Here is a 17,423-nt window from a genome sequence, read left to right on the forward strand (position 1 = left end):
ATTCCGCCCGGATCCCCCCCTCCCCCTTGAACTTACCTCCGACGAGTTCGGGTTACACCCGATCTCTCCCCGAATTCCAGTCACAACGAAATCCTCAAGTGACGTTTCCACTGACGACGAACAAAGGTCGCCACGTGTAACGCATGTAATGGGTCACCGACTTTCCCGGCAATACACCCATGTGTGTCAACACTGTCTATGCCTTCGGAGATTAGCGCTGGAAGGTCACACACACAAGAAAGAAAAAGATTAGGAAAGGACTTAATAGACAATATGAGAAACAAAAACACCCGATAACACCCGAAGGCACAATTATCATCGCCAGATTTCTCCCCGGATTTCATATTTAAAAACTAGCGCCCGATTTTCAACCCCCCGAATCTGAGAAAGGCATTTAACTCGAAAAAGTCACACCCTACATACCGCACGCACGCATTGTCGACACGCGCCTTTCGCATTCTCTTTAAAACTCAAAGTTCCCGCAAATTTTCGACACGGCTACACCCGTATTACGGGGCAACAGTATCTCCCGAAAAATATAGTCACTCAGCAGTGACCGCTCGACAAGCGCGTTCGAGCGCACGCTCAGGCGTTGGCGTTGCGGCTCGGAAAGACTTGAAACCGCTCCGAGGAACGAATTCGAAACAAGAGTTGGAGCGCCGGGACCGCGGAGACGTCACATGCCAGAGGCCGCTCTTCATTGGTGTTGCCATGACGAAGCAAGCGTGACGTCAAGCGCGGTCCCGGTAAAGGGCGGGAGAGTGGGCCTCACATCGGGAGGATCAAACGAAGCATCGCTTGTCGACTCGTGCTTCTGCTGTTCCCTCGTGATTTCGCCCCAATGTGATCTCGAGTGTTGCTCTCGGGAAGAAAATTCGCGGATTGTGCGTGCGACCGTAATAGTGTGACACAGTGCTCGTTGTGAACGGCAGTGGAGTCAGTCTGGAGAGCTTTGCGGTGAGTGACTCTTGTTGCTCTCCTTCGCATCGGAATGTTTCCAGTTGCAAACTTCACGGTGTTGGAGAAGAAGCCACGCAAAGGAAGCATGCGGGTTGTGCACGGTTAACCGATCCTGTTTTCGATGTCGCCGTTAGACGAGGCGAGTTTCGAAACAAGTTTTAAGTGACTTGCAAGCAATGGCTCATTCAGAAAAAAAAAAAAAAAAAAGAGAGTAGAGGGGTGTTCATTATTAGAGTTACGTGAAAGTTGCAACAGCTTTACGTATCAGTGGCGACGTGTGTATGAAGCTGAAATAACAGACCCCTTCCACTTCTACACTCTAAGAAGAAGAAGAAGAAGAAAAAAAAAGGAGTAAAATGGGGAGTAATTGCAGCTTCTAGTCCCCTAGACTGCGATTACTACCCATTTTAGTCCCCTGACCACGGCATTTACTCTCCAGGACTGCAAATAGTCACTGAACTTCACAGATGGTCTTCCGAATGCAACAGTCTACGTAAATATATGCTCTTGCTCAATTTGATGGCATAAGGCTGCATAACTAAGCAAACTTAGCAATCTTCCACCCACACAGAATAAGAAACAGTTAGCGCTTCTTTCTTCCCAAATTGCGCTCTATGTATGTCGCAAGATTTTATATCACTCGATATATCACCGTTGACGGTTTCATGTAAAGTATTTTCATGCAGACGCACGAATTATGTACCTGGAACCATTAGAACAGAGCGTGAAATGCATGTCTCCACTCTGCGACATTCATTTACTCCCGTGCATTTACTCCCGTGCATTTACTCCCGAAAGGGACTATTTTTTGTGGCAATGCATTTAGTCCGCAAAAGGAGTAAAATTACGCCGTTTTTTTTTCTTAGAGTGATAGGTGTGCACGAGAAAGACAGAAAGGAATGGGGGGAGGGTAAACAACGGCTTTTAAGACAAGCTGGTTTGGCGAACGTTTTCGAAGCAATTCCCGGGGACGATTCTGCATGTGGAACATCGTCTGGCGATCGCGGTGCGACTGATAACAAAAAATATGCAGCGCGGTAGTGGTTGAGCGCTGGACTCATTAGGAATGCTAAAAGCTCGCCACTCCTGAGATGAATTGACCGTGCGGCGCATTAACAATTCCATGTTCGCTTTGGAGAACGAGAGGAATAGGATAAGCACAACGATAAATATATGCGGATTCAGCCTATTAGAGTATGCATATGTTTTTTTTTACACATTTTGGGTGCTAAATGTCGTTTCCTATATATGGCACACACTTTTATGGCGTCAGTTTTCTACACCGCGCAGAGAAATATTTTGTAAAACACCCTCCTAAATGGTGTATTACAAAAAGCACAATTTCAAAGGGCACATTCGACAGAAAACACAATTTCAGGAGGGCACACTTAAAACACTGTTTCACGTGTGTGTTATTGCAAAAAGCTTTTTCAACGCTGTTATGACACCCTTCAGGTGAGCCGGCGGAGTAAAAAATGGTGTCTATTTACACATAACCTTTGCACGTTGCAAAGTGTGAAAGATCTACCTTGCACGTGTAAGAGCGAGTTACGTTTCCCAATGAAGTGACAATGCTTGCGTAGTAAGCATCTGAAAAACGTTATGCTGACTGGGGTCGGGGGGGGGGGGGGGATACCCTCGTTGGGCCAAATGTATCCTTTCCTCAACAGGCTGTACGAATGAAAAACACCCGGGGTCACATGGGCAGTGTATGGGAGTATTCCATAGCTGATAAGTTGGTCATTTTGAAAAACAAGGTCAGATAATTTCCATCCCCACTTTCCGAGAGCCAAGATGACCTATCTTATTCAAAAACATAGCGCAACTTAAAAGAAAAACACTAAATGTTGATTCATACGTTAATCGGTGTCATACATGGGCGTTTAAAGCGTACTAGTAGCTCGATCATCACTATGCAGAACAGCATCCACAGATGGGCTATACGGTTGATCAGTTATTTTTCTCGAGTCCTTCCTCACAAGACCGCCTTTCTGTCAGTTTATAAGAAGCATCCGACAGCACCGCTTATACTCCACCCCTGTTATGTTGATTCAATAAGGCGTAAACCACTCAAGAATAGACCACACTTTTGTTGAGCGCAGCAAGTATAGGAGCTTAAAAAAATCTCTACTTCGCTTGACGCAGTTCCACATGTGCTTCCACGTGTGATTCACACAAGCGTAAACGCACGCGCAAAGGTGAGAGAACAGATGTGGAAAAAGAAAGCTAACGACGTCAATTGCGAATGAGCACAACCCTTTAACCCTGCACAGCTAAGACCTGCTTTCGTCTGCTTCTTCGGTGATAGAGTAAAATAGAAATCATATCACGTAGATAATATCACACAAGCGTTTTGTAAACGGCTCGTAAAAGTCCAACACTCCTGGAACTGGAAAGTCTCGCGCTGCCACCACTAAATGATTTATGGCCGTTCATTGAATTAAATAGTCGGCTGTCCCCCTGACGTAGGCATTGCTTTACTATTCCTGCGCTTTTGAGATCAGACTAAGCTATAGGGCCTCAAGCTCTCCTCACCATTATTGACCAGCTTTTATAACGAGACAGTGTTGCTCGACATGCTGTCCCGTTGTGACATATTTACAGCGTTGCAACAGCCTCGCGTTGCGAAGATAAAGCCGGTATTTATGAACTTTCTAAAAATAGCCCTAAAAAGGAATACTTTTTCCAGGGAGAGTAAAGACTGCTTTTATGACGTCATAACCAAGTTTACTGTGCGTTCCCCCACTTTTTTTTTTCTTTATCCTTGTACCCAGGTTGCAGAAAACGTCAAACTGAACAGTTGTCCATCGACCTATTAACACTGATGGCTACGATCTTTCAGGAAAAAATCGATCGGCATCGATATCGACTGTAATTAACTCTAGGAAATTAATGGAAATGCCGTATCTGACGACATCTTACGGTGGCACTAGGAGAGCGTCGAATGATCGCATCCTTTACGGGCACTCTTTTCCACGCTGCGCTCAGCGGATGGAGAGAGAGAGAGAAAGAGATGCTTTTCCGCAATGAGGTCAATGTCACGGGATGCGGAGAGGGGGCCACGGCCGGCGCATCCTCCAGCTCCAGCCGTTGCACCCCGAATAACGCACAGACTGCGCACCCTCCGCTGAAGTATTCAGCGAGTTCGTATTCGATATACGGGAATCTTCCGTTCAGCGAGCGAGGACACTGGTTCGAAATGACTGGAAGTTGCATAGCAAGCAATCGATGCTTCGAGGGAGGATTATAATGTTGCACAGAGAAGCAGCGGGGATATATAATTTTGCGGGGATGCTTTGGAATCATGCGCAATGATTGCGTCAGCTTTTGCATGCTCTTTGAAAGTTGTGAATCACTTGAAGGGTGGAAGGTATATTGCGCAGATATACGTGAAATGTAACGTGCGGCGTGCGTAGAGCTGCGACGAAAGTTGCCTTGCAACGTGAAGTCAGATTATTATTATTATTATTATTATTATTATTATTATTATTATTATTATTATTATTATTATTGTTATTGTTATTGTTATTTTTAGTTCTTGCTTGCGTTTTACTTTACTGCTATCAATGTTAAGTATAGAGTGCGCCATTGACTGTTACCTGCCCACAAGCCCCAAGGCTTAGGCGGGTACTGTTGTAATTATGATACTCTTAGACTAATAAAAATTGAATTGAATTGTTATTGTTATTGTTATTATTATTGTTATTTTTATTTCTATGATTCTTGATGACAATGTGATTCAGCACGTAATTTCGGTGGCGTATTTATGAAAATCAGGTGTGTTTTCTCTCTTTTTTTTTTTTGAAGAACGTTGCACTATCCCAAATATTGGTACTTGAGATGCATCAGGCGGTGAACATTTCGTTTTCTGTATAGTTGACCACACCTGGAGACGAGAGAGAGAGTGGTTCCAGGTTTACAAGCGTATATGAATCCCACTTATCTAAGTTATCATCGAGGTTAGCCTGATAATGCTCTATGTTTGAAGCGGCAACCGTAGCACTTGTTGTTGTTGTTTTGAAGTGTTGAGAGAGGTCAGCCAATGTTTGGCTTGCTACTCTTCAAAAACTAGCACTTCTCGTGTTTATGCAACACGAATATTCATTATATGTTATGAACACACACACACACAGCGCGGCATTGAATACGCAATAACGCTATTTGCAATCATCCATGAGAAGTCCGCCTAACTATACATGCCTATGAATGGAGATGTGCAAAACACAATAACCTACGGATGCCTCGGGGCTTCCGGTTTATGCAGGACGACAACAGGAAATTCAGATACTGTTCGAAGAAGCAAGGCTATGTGTGTACTTCAGCCTGCACAGACGTAAACTAAACATGGTAAACATGAGGTTACATCTGCGCGACACCCTGCGCTTTTCCGGGTTCGTAAGCCATACCTTGGGGTAGGGTCCTGTGGCTATACCACGGGAAAATATCCCGTGTCATCATCATCCCATGTCACCATCATTTATTGTTGTTGTTGTTTGCAACAGGCCTACTTTGTTTGCTGCTTGATCAACTGGTCCGTGCGTCTTGTATTCGAGTTTTTAGAATACATCCATGATTGTGCCCTTTATGCTTGCGTTCCTATCTTTTTTTCTAGCACTTAAACAGAAAACAACATTTACCCCAAATTCTCTAACAGGTGTGAACAGTGTTCACCTCGGATCGGGTGACAATATAGTCGTGTCTCGCTATTATGGGACACTTTTGTTGTGCGCGACAAACGCTGTCCTTAAAGCAAGTCGTCCATATTGTCGACGGCATTATGGAAAAAGTACAAATTTATTGACGAAGAAAATCAGTTCACATGCATAACGATGTGCAGCTCAAAGTTTACAAAATTTCGGCAACATGGAGTGCGTGGTGCTGGCCGCCATTGCCCCAAAAAGATTGAGCTTTTTCGGTAGCGCGTGGCATGACAGCTGTGATGGTGGTCTCGAGACGCCTGCGCACCTAATGTAATGTATTTGTCAATTCTTCAGATTAGTTAAATGGCTATCTCGGCGGCTGAAACATCGCGTTTACCGCGTAATCACACGAACGACATCCTCATGGAATATTCTAGCAAAAAAAAAAAAAAAAAAGAACTCACGGAGCTGAAATTCCGCCCCGTGTTATGTTGAGCGTTCACAAGGTGCCGGAATATCGAGAGTGGCATACTGCCCACTTAGCAGACGACACTTAGCAGACGACACCACCAGCGTCTTTTCCTGTCGTCTGCTACGGAATTTCTTGTAGCTGTGTCGCAGGATGTTCCCCACGGTTAATAGTGCGGGTGAAGACACGATGTGACAGCAAGAACATATGATGTTTTTCACATCTTCCGCTGGAGTATTCTGGGGAAGTGAGTACACGGCTAGAGCCATATGTATGTCCTTGTTTTGCTCTCCGAAGAAGTTGTTCCTGTCCTTCTCTCTCTTGTAGGAACGGTAGACAAACTAAAACAAAGACGAACACCAGGACAACCGGTTGTCCTGATGTTCGTCTTCGTTACTTTGTCTACTGCTCCTAGAAGAGTATGTACCAACCCGTCCGACTGTTAATGTGTTCAAGTTGTTCCTGATTTGCATAATGAGCTAAATTCCGTCGATACCGATGCCGTCCACAATGACAAAACAGAAATACAAAACCTTATTGTGCTATTGCACAGCTGCACCTTATTGCACTATTGCCTTGTTGCAATACCTCATTGGACTGTCCATTGTCCAAAAAGTGAGTTTCCATATTAACTACACATAAATACATTGAAAAAGTTTGGTCTTCGTTTGTTTGTTTGTTTGTGAGGGAAAAAAAGAGGAGAAATTGAACTCGTCTCCCAACGTGCTCTGCTACTCCTAACATAAATTCTCGCCCCCCTCCCCTCCCCCCCCCAAAAAAAATACTTCTCAGATCTCCGTAAAAACCGTTTGTTTCGAGTCGTCCACATTAACGAGGCACGACTATGTTTTCAACAGGTGATGAATGTTCAGAAGTACAGCAGAAGTGGATTCTGCTTTTTTTGCGTGCAACTATTTCTCGACGTTTGCGCGAACATGCTATAAAATCCTCGTAGCTTTAGTATGGTGCCGAAAATCTGTTTCACAGAAAGGGGGGGAGGAGAATTGAAAAAAAAAAGGAAAGATGCAAATGCGGAATTAATGCAGCTCTATGCTGACAACTTAATTCGCGCACACGCAAGCTCTACTGGCACAAATGTAGTCAGAGCTCAACGGACTTTACCAGGTACTGCGCGACAAGCATTGTGCGTTCTGACACTCTGTAGTGCACCTGAGTGGGCACCTGATCAAAAATAAATTATTATCATCATCATCATTACCATCATCATTATTATTATTATTACAACGGCATGAACGCGAAGAGGCATAAAACAACACTGCTAAATCGCATCTTGTTTTGCAAAAGCATGCCCGTTGTTTAACCAATGTAGCATGATCGGAACAGAAAGCGTTCCAATCTACGAGCTTTGCAGGGCACGTAGAGCATCTGCAAGTCATTCTACTGGCCCCTCCCATATTCTACCGTAACACAATCCGATAATACTGAATTGCAGTGTCGTTACATGAAAGCTGCTCCCCACGCCTTGCCTTCCCACTGCTTACGCTGACCTGTCAGGCTGCTAAAATACGTCAAGCGACATTGAAGCTTCTGGCATACCTGCAATGAGGAGATTTGTATTGCTTTTCCCATGCGGTGTACGTGTCATTGAACTCTGGCACAAGGCGACAAAAAATTAACGCAAAGTGGTAATAGTGAGTTTTAGTATATAGTACGCTATCGCTATATATTGCTGTGTACGTAAGGGATAGCGTTGGCGGTTCGGCGCACGCGCAAGTCATAAACAGAGCTTTGCGCATTGCGCAGAACCACCACGCTATCCCCTACGTACGCAAAGGCGACAGCGTACGATATGATAAAACTCACTAATAATGAGTGTTAGCATCGTACGTTTAGAGCATCGTACGCTATCACTTTTGCGTCCGTAAGGGATAGCGTTGGTGGTTCTGCGCACGCGCAAAATATAAAGAGGTATATCGCGCAGTGCGCAGAACCGCCAACGCTATCCTTACGGACGCAAAGGCGATAGCGTACGAGGCACTAAAACGCACTAACAACAACTTGATAAACTCACTAATAACTGGAACGCCTCCTCGTTTTAACGCCACGAATCGCGAAAATCGGGCGAATTGGCTGAATGCTACACTCAGTTATATGTCTTTGTAGTTTTCTTCTTGTTTTCTTTAAGTTTAGCAGCCGTGATCCCTCTTGACCTTGCGAAGTAAGGTCGTGCTAAACCTGCCGAGCAAAGACGTCATCGGCGGCGTACGGCGTGCTAGGTATCAGGTATTGCCACAGCTCATTTCGTACTGTTACGTGACTCGACGGGGTGCTAGACAGAATGTACTCAACGTCACGCAGAGGGCAGTGTGTTATCACACTTTACGATCAAAACATAATGCATCTTCGGCCCCCAGACGCGTCTTGTTCGAAGCTGTTCGCTAACGCGTGGCGAAGGACATTTCATCCCTTTCATACGCGTTTCGGAAGGCACGGGATGGGTCACGTCGAGCTATGTGCTTGCAATAAGTTGTTGGAAATTATAATTGTGCGTTGTGCAGGAAACGCTATACGGAAGCCTAGTCGTGACCTACTTTTCGTGAGAGCTATCTGCTACAGGGAAAATTTATTGCACACGGATAGAAACGTATACACGGGTGCGTAACTGTTTCTACGTGCATCTCCAAAGAGATGGGTGATGCTTGCTGCTGGGGACAAACACATTGACACGTTCCGGATAGACAACAGCGAAGGCAAAATAGTTCCGGTTATTATTGTTACGCCGGCGTACTTTACCTTTGATTTTGTTGAATAAATTACACTGTAAGAAAAAAATTCCGTAATTTTACTGCACAAGTGGCCGTAACCTATATGTTGCACAAAATCTGTTTGGAGTGCACACTGCACAGTTCCGGACTGCGCTTTCGCAGTTTAATATCCCTTTAATGGAAGTGTCGTTCGTTTTCGCTTATGTGCAGTGTGCACCAACACGAAGTTTTTTGCAATAACTAAGTTACGGCACGTATGCTGGCAACAGAGTTAGCAGTCACTTGTGAGTAAAATTACGGAATTTTTTTTTACAGTCTATTATTATTGAGTGTCCCGCAAGGTACGCAAATATTTGTGAAAGTTCGAGATAAAACTGTGTGGAAACCCGCTAATTAAAACCCCCTAATTAAAAAATAAAAATAAAAAATGCAACCGTTTGCGTGGACACAGCAAGTGTGGATCACGTAATTCCAGACATATTCACGATAGTTTTCGAGCGAGCCTCTACTACCTATGGAAGACTGGCTATTCGGTTATTTATTACCCGCGGCTCTCTAAGGGTCGAACGTTGGACAGCCCGAAGCCAAATAAATCAGATATGTGGCTAACGAAGCATGCAATCCGCAAATGGAATCACTAGAATTCAGGAAACCGACTACCCGACGACGAATGACGTCGGTTTATAGAGAGATACGCACGAGCGCTCTCATAAAGCGGAAATTATGGAGGACATGGGATGAGTCGACGTTCGTGACTCAGTCTCACTTTTAAAGTGCACCATTTGCAGAGTTGAGAGGTAGCAGCGTCAATGGCAGGGGAAAAAAATAAAAAATCCTTGGCCACCTACCGTCAGCGTTCGTGTTGCTTCAGCAGTCACGACATGCTCAGAAAAAAAAAAAAATTAAACTATCTTTTGTGAGCAAGGAGTGCAATACCTGCAAGACACATCTATTTTCATCTATATTTCACGTCTATCTCCAGAGAAAAGCGGCATGGCCGAGCGGGTTAAGGTGTCTCTCGCTGTGTTGGTGGTAGCCAAGGTCGTGCTGAAGACTTGGACGTGGTGGGTTCGAGTCCTACCAGCGGCTGTGATGACTGAGGTTTTCCATGGGTTTTCCGAAGATTTGTCAGAGGAATGTCGGCACAGTTCGCCCTGAAGTCGGTCCAGGACGCATAATAACCCCCGGTCACCCGCTCCTTCCTGCTGTCCTCTCTCCATCTGTCCACATCTGTACGCCACTTATAACCACAGTTGCTTGCCGGTGTCAACACGGAGACAAACAAACGTATCTATCCCCATCACCGTGTGCGGGAGATATCCGGCTCGCGTTAAAGAACCCCAAGGTGGTCGCAATTATTTGCAGTCCTACTCCAGGGCGGCCTTACATCATGTACGTAGTTGATTTTTCTAGGCGACAGGCCTAAAGGACTCCTTGTGACCCCGACAGCGCCCTCGGACATTCCCACCATCACGATCAGGATCGTCATCGCCACTCCGAGCATCAGCGTCATTTCTCATCATCGTCGTCGCCCACATTAGACCCTCAAGCTATGGGGTAGCGTTCCACTCCTAGAATGGAAAACCTCCCCACTTCATAGTCAGAATATAATTGTTGTTGTTGCAGTCCCACACTGTGGCACGTGCAGCATGCAGCCGAAGAAGTGTGGGCGGACTCAGTCAGGAATTTTTAACGTAGAATGCATTCTACGGTTAGTGTGCGCAGTCCGACGAAGCGTCCGTCCTTCCTTCATTCCGTGACATTTTTTTTCTTCGAAGCGTGCTTTCCACTGCATTGGTGTTTGCAGAACGTTTAAATTGGTTTCCGATTTGCACGCTCGTGGTAATTTCTCTCTGCGCGGTTTCGACGGCTATGTACTCTTGCGTTTGGTAGGAGTAATCGCCACTGGAAGCGTTTTGTGCTGTTACTTGCACCCCTGGGATCTTTGAACTAGTGACAAAGAACGACCTTGTGCTGGCTGCGGTAAGTGACTCACTGTACACAGGCTCCAGTCTAGCCATCTTCATTTAGTCGCTGTCGTCCTGATCGTTCTATGTACTTCCGCCTTTAACAGCAAGAGCTTTATTTGAGGCGCAGCAACTTATTGCGCCTTTATTTCGAATTGCACTTAATGTATTACTGTTTTCCCAAGGTGCGAATCTAGGCAAACCCAAACAGCCCGCCTCACCACCATCACACCGCATTACAACAGTGCAGCATCACTACGGGTGCATTAACTAGCGGCTCCAGAGCGCAGGGAGCGCGCTCCTTTTCACTAAACGGTGTTTTCGTTTTCCGGAGCGTGGCGCTCTTGATTCATTCTCACGCTCTAGCTTGCCTGTTTGAGAGTGTAAGTGATGCTCTGGCCCCGTGACGTACGGAGGAAGGTGACGCCGGAAAACCAATGAAACGCCCTGGAAACTTCGCCGAAGACATACTGCTTGGTCACTTCTCCTCCATACACTACGCCGTTGCAGTAAAAGCACGCTTTACAGGAGACCGCTACGGACGGACGGACGGACGGACGCATGCTTACTCTGGTTTCGTTCCCTAAGAATGCCCATCCATAACGGAACCCCGAGATTGAGGGGACACATAAACAACACAGACACAGATCAGAACGCGCTTATGTGTTTGTGTCCTCCCACTCTCAGGGTCAGGGGACACATAAACGACACACCCTCAATCTCAGGGTTTCGTTATGGATGTGCGTTCTATATGTAGGGGATGATGCCAGAGTAAGCGTGTGTCCGTCCGTGCGTCCGTAGCGGTCTCCTGGAAAGCGTGCTTTCACTGCAACGGAATGATGTATGGAGGAGAAGCGACCAAGCAGTACGTCTTTTACCAACTCTTTGAGCGAGCAGACGTAGTGTTGCTGCACTGTTGTAATGAAGTGCGATGACGGTGCACTCTGAAAACAGAACTTCACCACATAGCACGGTGAAAGCCAACCATTGCACAGAATGATACCTTTATCGCTCCCGATTTGTGGAAAGCGCGGGGCGTACGCCTTTTTTTTTTTTTTTGAACTGCATAAGTTGAAAATAGACCAAAAGCAGACAGCAAAAGACATGTTCACAACAAAATAAACGTCCTTGTAGTTTTCTTTATTTTGTTATGGTAAGCCAGTGGAATATACTTGTTGTGAACTGCATAAGTGTTCCAAAAAGGCGTACGCTTCCCGCTTTTAACCAATCAGGGGGAGAGCGATGTCATTCGGGATGGTGATTGGCTATGAGCGTGCTCTGTGGTGAAGTTCTGTTTTAGAGTGCGGGTTCATCGCTACCAGCTCGCCTGCTTCCTCACCGTTCCATGTAAAATGTACTTAGCAATGCTAAACGTGCATGCGTATACGGTCAACCAAGCAGGGCGACGCAGACGTGGCTATTGTTACGCTGTGTTGTCCACGTTAGCTTGCTTTTTTTTGTTGTTGTTGATCTTCTAACGCATGCAGTGTTACACTAAAAAAGTTTTTTAAAAAATCAGTCAAAAATGAATGGCAATGTGATCCTTACTCCATTCAGGGTAACGCCCATTACACCCATTTCCATCGAGCTCGTGAGGCTCGGGTACACCTGGAATACTGCCCAAAACAGTATTCGCCACAAGACCAGGACCACCTCATATTAGCGGAATTTAGAATACAAGCATTATTTAGCATTCGTGCATTTTGCCGTGCGGCTAGCGTGTTACACCCTAGCACCACTGCACACTTAATGCATTAAACTGAATGGCATTTACTCCACCTCCTAACCAACCATCATCTCGAATGACATCGCTCTCTGCCCTGATTTGTTGAAAACAGAAGACTTACGCCTTTTTTTTGTGACAATTATGGCGAACATAATTGCAACAGAAAAGGCGTACGCCTCCTGTTCTCAACGAACCAGGGGAGAGAACGATGTCATTCGAGATGATGGTTTGCCGCGTGACTAGGGTATTAGTTGCATTAAACGCAGCAAAGCAAAAACGGTTTCGATTCTTACAGCCGCCTAGCTTTTTCGGTGACTGCCATATCTTCAAATAGTTCTTCATTCATTTATACTTTCACCTTTATTAAGTCTGAGAAACCCAAGATATTCACTATACACGATACAAGGAATACAGCGTTGTCAAGGAGTCCAACTGCCGGAATTCTTCAAGGTTACCCGGACACTATTATTCATGGGTCAGACCCTGCTGCCAGTGGCAACGTCCATGCCATCTTAATTCTCTCACGGGAAAATAACGGTGTTTTATTCACGTTCAAGAAACGTTTATTCACGACGGTATGCGTAGTCGGCATTCGTAATGACTTCGGGAACTCCTGTGCAATGTTCATCTGCCAGGGAGAACATCATTAGGCAGCAGTATTCTCTTAATCCGGCTGCACTGAATGTGCGCGATAACCAACTGCAGCTTTATTTTGTCCCCGGTAGTAACTTCGAAAAATGCCTACGGTATATGGAATCTGTAGGAATTGGTCTTCAGAAGTAATTGGACTACAATTAAACTAAACTACGTGCTCATAAAAGCAATTAAATTATAGTTACTGTAAGCAGCCATACTCGTAACTTATTTAGAGTTGGATTATACGCTGACAAGTGATCGAGTTACACAGGGCTATATTCAGTTGAATACATAATTTTGATTATAACTTTATTCTTCTTCCACTGAGGAAAACGGTACAAATATGGAAATATTTACTGAAGAGACATTTAGTTGAGTACGGGAGTATGACGTCTGCAAAGCTATGCTTAGCAGCAGTGGTTTAGCAGAATTCAGCATATTGGATCCTCAAGGCTTTCCAATACTCCCACGTTCTTCCACACGTTCATCCTTGTATGGACCCGAATACAACCCACGCACCCACGAGCGCAAAAGAAAAAAGTGCACGCTCGTTGTCTTGCAATCTCAAAATAGTCACTAAACTCGGAGCAGCTTCTTTGAAGGACGCGAGGGATGCTTGACAGGACTCTGGCCGACAATTCTGACGTCATCGGGGGTTAAAAGAGAGACTTAAACGAGGAGAGGAAAAGAAATCCTTCGTCGGATGTCTATATTTAGCAATTTGTGCGAGACAAAGCGATTGCTCTGAGTGACGTGCGGAAAGTCTTTCTGTCTGCCCGGCGAAGCACATTCTGATGAAAAGACAGTTCGACTTCATAAAAGTTCTGTGGCGCGTTATAGTAATAATAATAAAAATAATAAAAATAACCCACTTGGGAAGACGAACCCCCGACTTTTGTTATCGCTACATATGCGGAAATGGCACATAAATAGGACATTTATAAACGTCAAAGGAAACCGTCGTTTGCGCGAGTCCTACATTTTGCGAGAAAGGATGTTACGAAAAAAAAAAAAAGCAAGTTACGTAGAACGGCTGCTGAAGGATACGGTAACGCTTATTACTATTTGTTTTAGTTATTGCATGTTTTCGTTCCACTACGAGCGTAAAAACACACGTTTCATCAATTAATGAGTGTCTTTTTGTACTGCTAGCAAACTTATGGCACATGACCTATTGCTCCCACAAATTGAGTTAGTTTTCAGTTTCAGTTCAAAATATCCAAGATAATGAATCGTATCTTTTGAATCTGATTTTAATCGAATTAGAAAAAAACACCTAGACGTAGGCTCCATCAACGTAAATGCTGGCTATCCCATAGCATTTATACCGGCGTCTTGCGTGCTAAAGGAATAAGAAATACGTGTCAGTGGATGGCCTTCAGCGTTTTTATGTGGTGAAGTCCTGTTTTTATGGGCCTGACACGTGCTTCTGAAACACATAAGCATAATAAACAGTAGAAGAGATCAGCTCGCTTATGTAGCGCTCTCACGAATTCATTTTACTCTTAGTCCAATACAGCTTGTTATTTCCGTACCCACATGTGTACAGAATAGCCCACGGTTGTCCTCGATACAGAACTTCTTTATTCGAGGCGCGCCCGAAAGCTCTTACTTTAATGCGTCCTGTAGCTGTGGCAGCCGTCCAGATTAACATATGCCACCGCACGGCACTGGAGATAACACGTACAGCGGCTGTGTGTGGAATAGCGAATTTCTACTGTAAACACGTATTAGTAGTTCCGATCAGTACAGCATGTGGTTTTACGTATTTTTGCTATTCGCTCCGAGATCGAACGGTGTCGGCGCGCTGCGGTGAAACGATGAACTACTGTAGTGTGGACAGGTTCCTCGCGTCGTCTGCATTTACGCGTTTATTCCGTGTTCAGTGCAGTAGGGGGAGCATTGGGGAACCGAACAGTATCGTACCGTCGTGGCACAAGTGATCTTCCGGTGAATATACAAAATAATTACGGAAAAGAACCATCAACTCGGCCCTCGTGTTATCCACGCTAGAAAGGTGACGGTGTCGCCCCCTATAGGCCGATCTTGCAGTGAATATACAGTGCTATGTTATGTAATCGCTGTGCCCGTTATCTTTGCATCGCGGTACACATAAAAACGTCAGACCCGACTCGGGAATAATATAAACTTGATTTTTTTAAGGCACGCATCTCTGTCACAACGCCCATCTCATTGTCAGCATCTGTCGTTGTTGTTGTACCGAGCATGGCGCTGGTCGGCCGTTATGCGTTACAGTACCGTATATTAAACGAGAGACATTCCCCAGAATATTCCAACGGAAGATGCGAGGAACGTCGTATAGCTTTCTACTGTCACATAATGCAACGTCGTGTCTTTTCGTATACTCCCAGTGTCGTTTCTACGACACTATTTATACGCGTATATAACCGGACCGAACACATGTGCATCGTACGGATGTATACAGCATATGTCCGCGATATGTGCATACGGATCTTTGTATGAAGTAGTACTCACTTTGCTTTATACCCTCTGTTCTGTTTTTTTATTATATATATATATTTACTTATTTACTTATTTTTGCTTACAAATGCAGCCTGGGAACTATTAGAGCACATTCGGTTTGGAACAGACATCACTGCGTTCCGAACTTTGAATACGAATCGAATCTGTACAATCATTCGCTTCTCGATCCAAAAAATCCGAACTTTCGTACAGCCCTACAACTTTACGATTGTTTCCGCCCCGTTTTGGATAACCCCGCTTACACGTTTCATTCCGGTGCTTGCGCTCCTTTTTTTTTCCTCATTCTTTGCTTCGGTTCAACGGATGCGCTTAATTCCCTTTCGTTTAACAGTCAGATAGCATCGGCCGGAACAGCGATTGTCAATAATGGTAATTCTGTTCCGTTGCACAGGTTCTAGTTATCTTAACCGCGTCGCTCAATTGATTCGTTCCGGCGAGTTGCTACGCCACTTGTCAGCAGCACGAGTGTACCTACGTCTCTCTATTTGAACTTATCAAACGATTAGTCATTAAACCGTTCATTATAAGTCTGCTATTTTTATTCTGTGATAGCGCCGCGAAGCAACTGATGCTATGAGCGACTTACAGACGTGGACAGATGGAGGGAAGAGAGCAGGAAGGGGTGGGGGGACAGGAGGGTAGTGTGCGTCTTGGGCCGACTTGAGCGGAAACTGTGCCGACATTTGTCTGGAAAGACTGCCGGAAAACCCAGGGAAAACCTCGGACAGCACGCCCAATGCGGAGTTTCGAACCCGTGTCACCTTCCAGTATCGGCGTGGAAACACCTGCGTTTCTTTTCTTTTCTTTTTTTTGTTTGTCAAAGCTTGTTCAGGAGTGGGCATATTTTCAATAGTAATGCGAATGCATAATACTTGACAGAAATCATAAATGTAGAACATCCAGCAAGCCGCTGCGGTAAGGTTCAAGGAAGTTTTTATCCCTTACAGACAAAAAAAAAAAAAAACTGTGACACCAGCGCTGAAGTCACGTTGATAATGCTTTCGGGAAAATTCGAGATAATTCGTGGCAATCATTATTTGACTTGAAAAAAAATAATTGTTAAAAAAACTCTTAAAAATATCGTGCAACGAGCACGTACTTTGAGATATACAAATCATCAAATTCTGACAAACAAATGAGCCGAAACCAGAACTACGCGCTTCTCGAGCGCAGAAATGACGTGGTCTTCGACTTATATCTGGACCGGAATGCTGTCTATCTGGCCACGGATCACCGTCACCGTTTTCACCAACAAGCTCGGTCAGAACACCGTGACCCTCCGAAGCGAACGCCCGTCGTTCTTTTTTGCGCTCCGAGGTTTGCGTGGTTTCGCTTTCGGATCATTTGCGTAACAAAATTTAGCGACTTATATATCAAAGCACGTGCTCGGTTTCAGGTTATTTAGAAAAAGAAAGGGTGGATTTAAATAATGACTAAATAAATAAATAAATATCTGTTCGAAATATCGGCGGCACTAGTCTAGAGGCTTTAGTATTGCGAGGGCGCCGAACGGCAGGCTGGTTGGACAATATAAAGCAGGAATGAAGAGAATTTGAATTTACGATCTGGGCAGTGCAAATAAGCGTTTTCTTTTCTTCGTTTACGGGGCCTCTGACGGCAGTGGGAGAGGGGGCGCTTCAGATTTACCCTGCCCTGGACGCAAATGCGCATCGCGAGGGCTCTGATTGCCATAAATCAGTATTATAATGAACTAACAGGCAAAAATGGGAAAAGTCTTGCACTCGCATGTACATCAGGACCGGACTCCGCCCGAAAGCTTGTTTTTTAGTAAAA

General features: G+C 44.9%; 1 protein-coding gene across 1 annotated transcript in view; it reads left to right on the top strand.

The window, feature by feature from the left end:
* The first annotated feature begins 608 nt into the window (after positions 1–608).
* LOC135368389 (regulator of G-protein signaling 8-like) overlaps positions 609–17,423 on the top strand; it is a 140,660-nt gene continuing 123,845 nt past the window's right edge. Inside the window, exon 1 of the mRNA XM_064601605.1 lies at positions 609–957. The gene's annotated coding sequence lies outside the window, so the exon portion shown is untranslated. The remainder of the gene's footprint in view (positions 958–17,423) is intronic.

This window comes from Ornithodoros turicata, chromosome 9 (genome assembly GCF_037126465.1).
Source record: "Ornithodoros turicata isolate Travis chromosome 9, ASM3712646v1, whole genome shotgun sequence".
In the NCBI taxonomy this organism is placed as follows: Eukaryota; Metazoa; Arthropoda; class Arachnida; order Ixodida; family Argasidae; genus Ornithodoros; species Ornithodoros turicata.